This window comes from Labeo rohita, unplaced genomic scaffold (genome assembly GCF_022985175.1).
Source record: "Labeo rohita strain BAU-BD-2019 unplaced genomic scaffold, IGBB_LRoh.1.0 scaffold_2386, whole genome shotgun sequence".
Classification (NCBI taxonomy): Eukaryota; Metazoa; Chordata; class Actinopteri; order Cypriniformes; family Cyprinidae; genus Labeo; species Labeo rohita.
In genome coordinates, this window is record NW_026128645.1 from 1 (window position 1) to 7,671 (window position 7,671).

Sequence of the window (7,671 nt, forward strand, 5' to 3'; positions counted from 1 at the left end):
GTGGTGATCTTGCAAGCCATCTCTTCCCAGGAAGATGATCCCAACCTGACCTTGTTATGCCCAGTCCGTGCCCTGCGCATTTACTTGGATCGAACTCAACCCTTCAGACGTTCGAACAGCTCTTTGTCTGTTATGGAGGACAGCAGAAGGGGAAGGCTGTCTTGAAAAACAGAGGATTTCCCACTGGTTAGTGGACGCAATCCGTATGGCCTACGAGGCCAGAGGTTTACCCTGCCCACTAGGAATAAGAGCGCATTCAACCAGGGGCGTCGCTGCTTCGGCAGCTCTTGCAAACGGGGCCTCATTAACAGACATCTGTCGAGCTGCAGGTTGGGCTACACCAAATACATTCGCCAGATTTTACAATTTGCGCATGGAGCCAGTTTCAGCTAGAGTCTTGAACGCAAGCACTTGACTTAAGCACACTGGTCGGTGTAGAGCTTGCTCAAAGCGCTTCCCCTAATTGGTGATTACGCTTCTAAGTTTCAGTAGGTTTCCTGATGTGAACCCTGGACTCCTCCCTCCATCATTGGCACTTCCAGACGTGGCAGAGTTTTGCGGAGGAACTCGCTGCTAACTCCAGCATAAGGTATGAACACTGTTTATTCATGACTGGAGTTGTGCCCCATATGTAGTGGCTCCTCAGGTGGCCCCATGTGTGTATTTTCCACCTATAGCTCATTATGGTGCGGTGTTTCCCCTGAGATCAGGTTGGTGGTCTCTAAGGTCCTAGGTTTGGCTGTCTCCCTTACGTGAGGCCCATCCTGGGTCCCATACCTAACAATTTTCACTTATACCCCCCCTCTGGGCAGGTTGTGATCTCCGTAGTGCCTCTTTCCCTCGGGAAACAGTCACTTCCCCAACGTCCGCCAAGACAGGCCCGGCTGCAGGACACTGCTGTAACAGGTCAGTTCTTGGACGTTGGAAGGTCACGAAGAGGTGAGTCGCACTTATGTTAACACGCTGGCTTGTTACTATCTGCGCCCGTTCACTCGTGACACGGCCAGACTTGTGGCGTGATTTGACAGGGGACCCCTAGTGTCGTACACTACTCGACACAACTCGGAGTGTACGACAGATAGGGAACGTCTCGGTTACGTATGGTAACCCTCGTTCCCTGATGGAGGGAACGGAGACATTGTGTCTCCCATGCCACAACTCTGGACCGTCTCTGAGTGAGTTGAGACGCTCGGCTCCTCACATCAGAACAAGTGAGCAGATGCACATGCTGCCCTATTTATACCCGGGTGAACGGAGCGTGGCCAGCTATGCAAATCTGCACACCCAATTTTCAATTTTTCATTCTATACTGTCAGAGGTGTTTGGGCTCCCAAGAGCGACCCCTAGTGTCGTACACTACTCGACACAACGTCTCCGTTCCCTCCATCAGGGAACGAGGGTTACCATACGTAACCGAGACGTTTTTCCTAAACTGTGATTCCTGGCTAAAATGTTTGAAATCGAGTGAAACATTTTGAAAATGAAAGTAGCTCGTTGTATCTAAATTTCTTACGACGCGATGAAGTTTTCATGTTCTATATAATATAAAACAAAATACGATATAAAAGTAATATGAGTGTACACTGTAACATGATGAATGCTATGAGTCGAAGTATGTCTAGATCGTGTTTATTATTAATAATTTGTTCCCAACTAGAGTTTTATATGGTGCTAAACCATAATTTGTTTCTCAGATTTAAAATGTCCTTTTTACATAGTATGTAATATTGCTGATTTTTACTGGAGTCTTTTCAAACTTCTGAGAGCGCTGTACCAACATCAAATGTTATTCTTCACTGATTTTCAGTAACATAAGCTCTGTGACTATGTTTTTTTTTTTTTTTTTTCTTGAATCCATGGAAAGAAGCAGCAAACACTTAAATATCAGGTATGGTTTACTAGTTTGACCTGCTGAACAGCAATGACCCAAGGTCTGTTCACATCCCCAGCCAACATTTGTATGTGGAGCCCATATGGGTATGAACTGGGCTGAAAAATGGGCCCCATATAGGATTGTCCGCGGGTTCCGTAATGGCCCCATGTTAACTGCCCACGTGGATTTCATATAGGATTGAACTTGTCACAAAGTGGGACCCAACTGGGCAACATGCTCAAGACCCATCTTGGTCCCAGCTTTAACCCAGCTAACTTTTCATTGTGGGGCCCATGTGGGTTTGACATGGGCTGAAAAATGGGCTCTATATGGGATTGTCCGTGGGTTCCATAATGGCCCCATGCCAATTGCCCACATGGGTTTCATGTGGGATTACACTTGCCAACAGGTGGGCCCCAACTGGGCAACATGCAAAAGACCCATCTTGGCCCCATATTTACTACATGGGCTGAAATATGGGTTTTAAGTTGGGGTTTGTCCATGGGTTCTATGTTGGCCCCATGCAACATACCCATGTGGGTTTTATGCAGGATTTACCTGGGCTTTAGGTGGGGCCCATCTAGGGATCATATGCAAAACCCATCTGGGTTCCATCTAAATATGGGTTTTACATGGGTTTGTCCACGGGTTCCATGTTGGCCCCATGCAACTTATCCAATGTGGGTTTTATGTAGGATTTCACTGGGCTTTAGGTGGGGCCCATCTAGGGAACATATGCAAAACCCATCTGGGTTCCATCTAAATATGGGTTTTACATGGGTTTGTCCACGGGTTTCATGTTGGCCCCATGCAATTTACCAATGTGGGTTTTATTTAGGATTTCACTGGGTTTAAAGTGGGGCCCAACTAAAACATACACAAAACCTACCTAGGTCCCATCTTCAAACTCTGTGTGGAAACTACATGGGATAAAGTATGGCTTGCAAGTGGGTTTAAACATTTTTTTTTTTTTTTTTTTAAAGCATTAGCATTCAGCAGTAAACAGTGAGATTGAAATCTTTTCAAATTTCAATTTTATTGAAACTACCCATCATATGCTATATTGTGATACCTAAGTGTTAAAATCATTTAATTGTTAAAGTTAACAAACATTTTGAACTTGTATTTGAACCAGTGTTTACTGAAAGCTTTGAACATTTGCACATAGAAAACAGAGACAGTAAGAAACAGCAGCAGCAACTATACATTTTTCAGTACTGCTTACACTGCAGACAGACATTTGTGCTTTCTAGACACCCTCAGTCCTCCTGTCTCTTGTCCCAGTAAACCATTTTGAGAGTTCCCTCTCAGATTCTTGATGGTTGATCTTTGACATCAGTGCAGTCTTCTTAACAGCCTCTGCAAAACAAATATATATACAAACACATTTAAAAATAGGACATTTTAAAATTTTTCAGGAAGATGAGGTATGAAGATGCTGCCCTCCACTACAGTAAGGAAAACAACAGAGTAAAACCAAAGGTGCTTGTTTACAGGCTATTCCAATAACCTTTCTACAATGTGTTTAGTAAACGTGAAATATTATGTAACTTACACATGTTAAAATACTACAAAATAATAACTTTTACTTGGAGCAACTCAAGGGCGAGTAAATGACAACAGATTTTTTTGTTTTTGTCAACTATTCCTTTAAGAGTCTGAGTTTTAATAACTTAAATTAGAGCTGCATGATTCTGGATATACAGAGAATCCCATTTTTGTTTAGATTCAAACAGATATCAAGATTCTGAACATCGAACTAAAAATAAAGTGTAATTTACTAGAAGTTCTGTACTAGAAATACTATGACTGCAGTCTATTTTAAATGTTTAATCTTGAATGATTTTTTTTTTTTTTGATTGTATGAATTAATGATTAAATGACTCATGAATATATGTTGTTTCATTACTGGATGAATCTGTGTTTTTTAATGAATCTCTTGAATGATTCAATGACAAATACAAGTGTTTAACAGTCACTTGTCAGCACCTAGTGGTGTAACGTCACTGATATAATCTTTATCTGAATTGTCAACTTTGTTTCAAATGATTTGCTCTATTTTGATAGCTACTGTAGACATCAGTGATTATATCCAAACTAAACTTTTATCCCAGTACTTCTTCGATCATTTAAATAATTCTAACAGAAAAAACGATAAGTGCTGTTGAAAAAGTGTGACACTGTTTTATTCCTACACATGACAACTGCCCTCTCTTTCTGGATCAGTAGGAACACTGACATGAAGCACTGTATTGCAAAAAAGCTCCATGTAAACAACTCAATCGAAATAAAAATGCTCAAACCGATTACGATTTCAATTACTTTAGAAAGGTAGGACAAACCTTTTCTAATCCATTACAAAGGACATGTAAACACTTGATCAAATTGATAACTGAACTAGAAAAGTTTTGCACATGTGTAATGAAGTAGAAATGACATATGATGCACAAAATGAGCTGATGTTGTTGTAATATTATATTAAAGAACATAATAAATGACTGCAATGTCAATCAAAAATTCTCTTTCTACTTATCAACTGTGAAGTGGTGTAAGACAACGTTGTCCAAGTGACCGTTTCAGACTCTGATTTGCAGACACCTTGTTTTAAGCATGAGAAAGGGTGTTTTTATTGCTTGGTTAGTATAAGCAGCACAACACAAAGCTTTGTGGCTCGTAATCAGGAATCGAAAAAGATAAGATGTTAAGTTTGCTTTATAAAACAAACTGATGGTTACACTAGTCAAAGCTTGTGTTCACACCAGCACTCCATTCTGCATCTGTTAAGATAGTTGCCTACATCTCCTACGATTAAAATTAATGGCTAGTGCGGTGGCTGCGACATACGTAAACCTATCAACATCCATTGCCATGACTTATCGTGAGACGAAAAAAATTACATTTTAGTCTCATAACATTGGTTAATGAAACTGCTGTAATTTCACAACATTGTTTTATTGACCACATCGCAAAAGTTTTGTGCAAATCCGTGATGGAAATGCACGTAGTGTACTTTCTATACTGGATGCGGCGCGGCACGGCGCGGCATGACACAATAAATCCCAGCTGGCAAACTGATGCCTCGTTTTATTTATGATGTACTGACAAAGTTTAAAGGGGTCATCGGGTGCCCATTTTCCACAAGTTTATATGATTCTTTAGGGTCTTAATGAGAAGTTTTTAACATACTTTGGTTAAAATTTCTCAGTGGTAGTGTAAAAAAAACCACCCATTTTACCATCAGCCCTTTTTAGAGTGAGCCATTCTGTTCCATGTTCCTTTAAACGCTAATGAGCTCTGCCACCCCGCCTCTATCTCCTGTGGGGTGACGATCAGTAATGTTTACTTTAGCCGCATTTAACCGCAAAACTTGCTAACTAGCACATTATTAAGAAAAGGCGAATTGCAAAGATGCATAAAAAACACACATATACTCACTTCTGCTGTAGATGAAAACTAGATTACAAATGATTGTAATCTTAAATGCCTTTAAATGATTTTCAATGGTCGCTTGGTCATTAGTGTAGACAGGCTTTAGCTGTCACGCCATGACAACTGTCACCTCTGTTTTAGACACAGTGTTAGTCATTTACGAATAAGATTAAGTGGGGTTTGGATCGAGATTATGATCTTTAATTGATTAATCGTGCAGCTCTAATTTCTGATAATATATGTCTCTATCTATTTATGATAATATTTGAAGAGAAACATTACACTTTTAATTCAGAATCATAACTATACATTGTATCAAAGGTATAGTTCACTCAAAAATTAAAATTGTCAACATTTATTCACCCTTATGTTGTTCCAAACATTGGTAACTAGACAGTTGATGGGCCCCAATGATTTCCATAATATTTTTTTTCCTACTATGAAAGTTAATGGCTACTATGAACTGTTTGGTTATCAACATTCTTCAAAAAATCTTTTTGTCTTCAACAGAAGAAAGAAATTCATACAGGTTTGGAAAAACATAAGGGTGATGAAGGGTAAATGATGCCAGAACTTTCATTGTGGGGTGAACATTCCTTTTAAGAAAATGATGTAGAATAAAATTAAGCAAAGTCACTACATTTACTAAAATCAAAACATCTCACACATTACAAAAAGTCAGTGAATCCATACCAGAAGTGAGAGTGCAATGTAGCAGATAAAGGACAATCCTCCTTCAAATTGGCAGTGATCAGCTGGATCCTTGGTGAATCTGTAGTGGGGTGGGCCCGACGAGTCCTTAAAAAGAATATTTTTTTTTTTTTTTACCATTCCTTTACAATCTTAAACAAAACATATTTAAATTGTATTGAAATTTGCCATTATAAGCCATTTAGGCAACATAAACAAACTGTCAGCTTTGAAACTGTTATTTATGATCGAAACATGAACCTAATGCATAATAATACCATCAGAAAAATGTGAATCCCCAAAAGAAAGACAAAGAGGATTCCCAAAAAAATGGACTCTTCCCATAGATATAATAGCAAGGTAAATACAACTGTATCTTAAAAAAAATTTGTACACCACAATTAAATCTACCATAATATAATTTTACCTGCAGTTGCATTTATCCTGATATGACACATCTGAAGGCTGTGATGTTCTCCAGTGAATAAAATAAAGGACTGAAGATGGTGACAAGTTCTATTTCCTTTTCTTTGTGCCACCTCAGAAAAAGAAAGACAACAGGGAAAAAAGTTACTCAGATTTTCTATCACCAGTGGAGGAAATGTCTTACAGATGTACTTATAATGATTATAATCATAATTCAGGTCTGGAAACAGTGGTTAAAACTGACTAACATTTTACTGTAGTCTCTGTATTGGGTGCCTGTTTTTCCTGAAAAACGTGTGCTTGATCTAAAAATGTGAACCAATATCTTATCATTAAAAGTTATCAGTATTTGAAGAGGTGAAGTAAAAAATATACTCAGAAACGGTCATCTACAAAAACCAGCATATGCTGGTAGGTATGTTTTGATGCTGGTTTAAGCTGGTCCTAGTTTTTGCTGGTCATATTGCTGGTCAAGGACCAGCATAAACCAGCAAAGGACCAGCTTAAACCAGCATCAAAACCTACCTAACCAGCATCAAAACATACCTACCAGCATATGCTGTTTTTTTCACCAGGGTCAAACACTAATTAAGTTGGCTTGGGAAAGCCAACTTACTGAAATCCTATTTAAACTTGTTGGCTTGGGAAAGCCAACTTACTGAAATTGTATTTAAACTTATTATTATTCTTCTTCTTATTTTTCTTAACGCAAATTTTTTGGACACCTACTCCTCCTAGACCATTCAAGCTACATACTCCAAACTCGGGTCAGATCTTCATACTGTTCTGACTTAGTGTGCTATATCTTTTCAGACTGGTTTGAGTTACGGTTTTCTTAAAAATTAATATTAAAAATCATAAAAAGTCCCATAGACTTTCATTGACCAAAAGTCCATGTCTGTTTGAACTATGTTTAATGTAAACTGCTAGAAGCCATTGATACTCAATTAAGCTTTCTAAGTTCTTTCTAACTATCTATGTTCTTTCTAACTATCTATCTATCTATCTTCAAACCTTATCTATCTATCTATCTATCTATCTATCTATCTATCTTCAAACCTTATCTATCTATCTATCTATCTATCTATCTTCATACCTTATCTATCTATCTATCTACCTTCAAACCTTATCTATCTATCTATCTATCTATCTATCTATCTATCTATCTATCATCTAACCTTATCTATCTATCTATCTATCTATCTATCTATCTATCTATCTATCTATCTATCATCTAAACTTATCTATCTATC

General features: G+C 38.4%; 1 long non-coding RNA gene across 1 annotated transcript; it reads right to left on the reverse strand.

Annotated features, from left to right (window-relative positions):
* Nucleotides 1-2,957: 2,957 nt before the first annotated feature.
* LOC127159635 (uncharacterized) lies at nucleotides 2,958-6,919 on the reverse strand. Its single transcript, XR_007826506.1, has 3 exons — nucleotides 6,420-6,919; nucleotides 5,996-6,100; nucleotides 2,958-3,232 (listed from the first exon to the last, which is right to left on the reverse strand). It is a non-coding gene; the product is annotated as an uncharacterized LOC127159635 (long non-coding RNA).
* Between the last annotated feature and the right edge of the window lie 752 nt (nucleotides 6,920-7,671).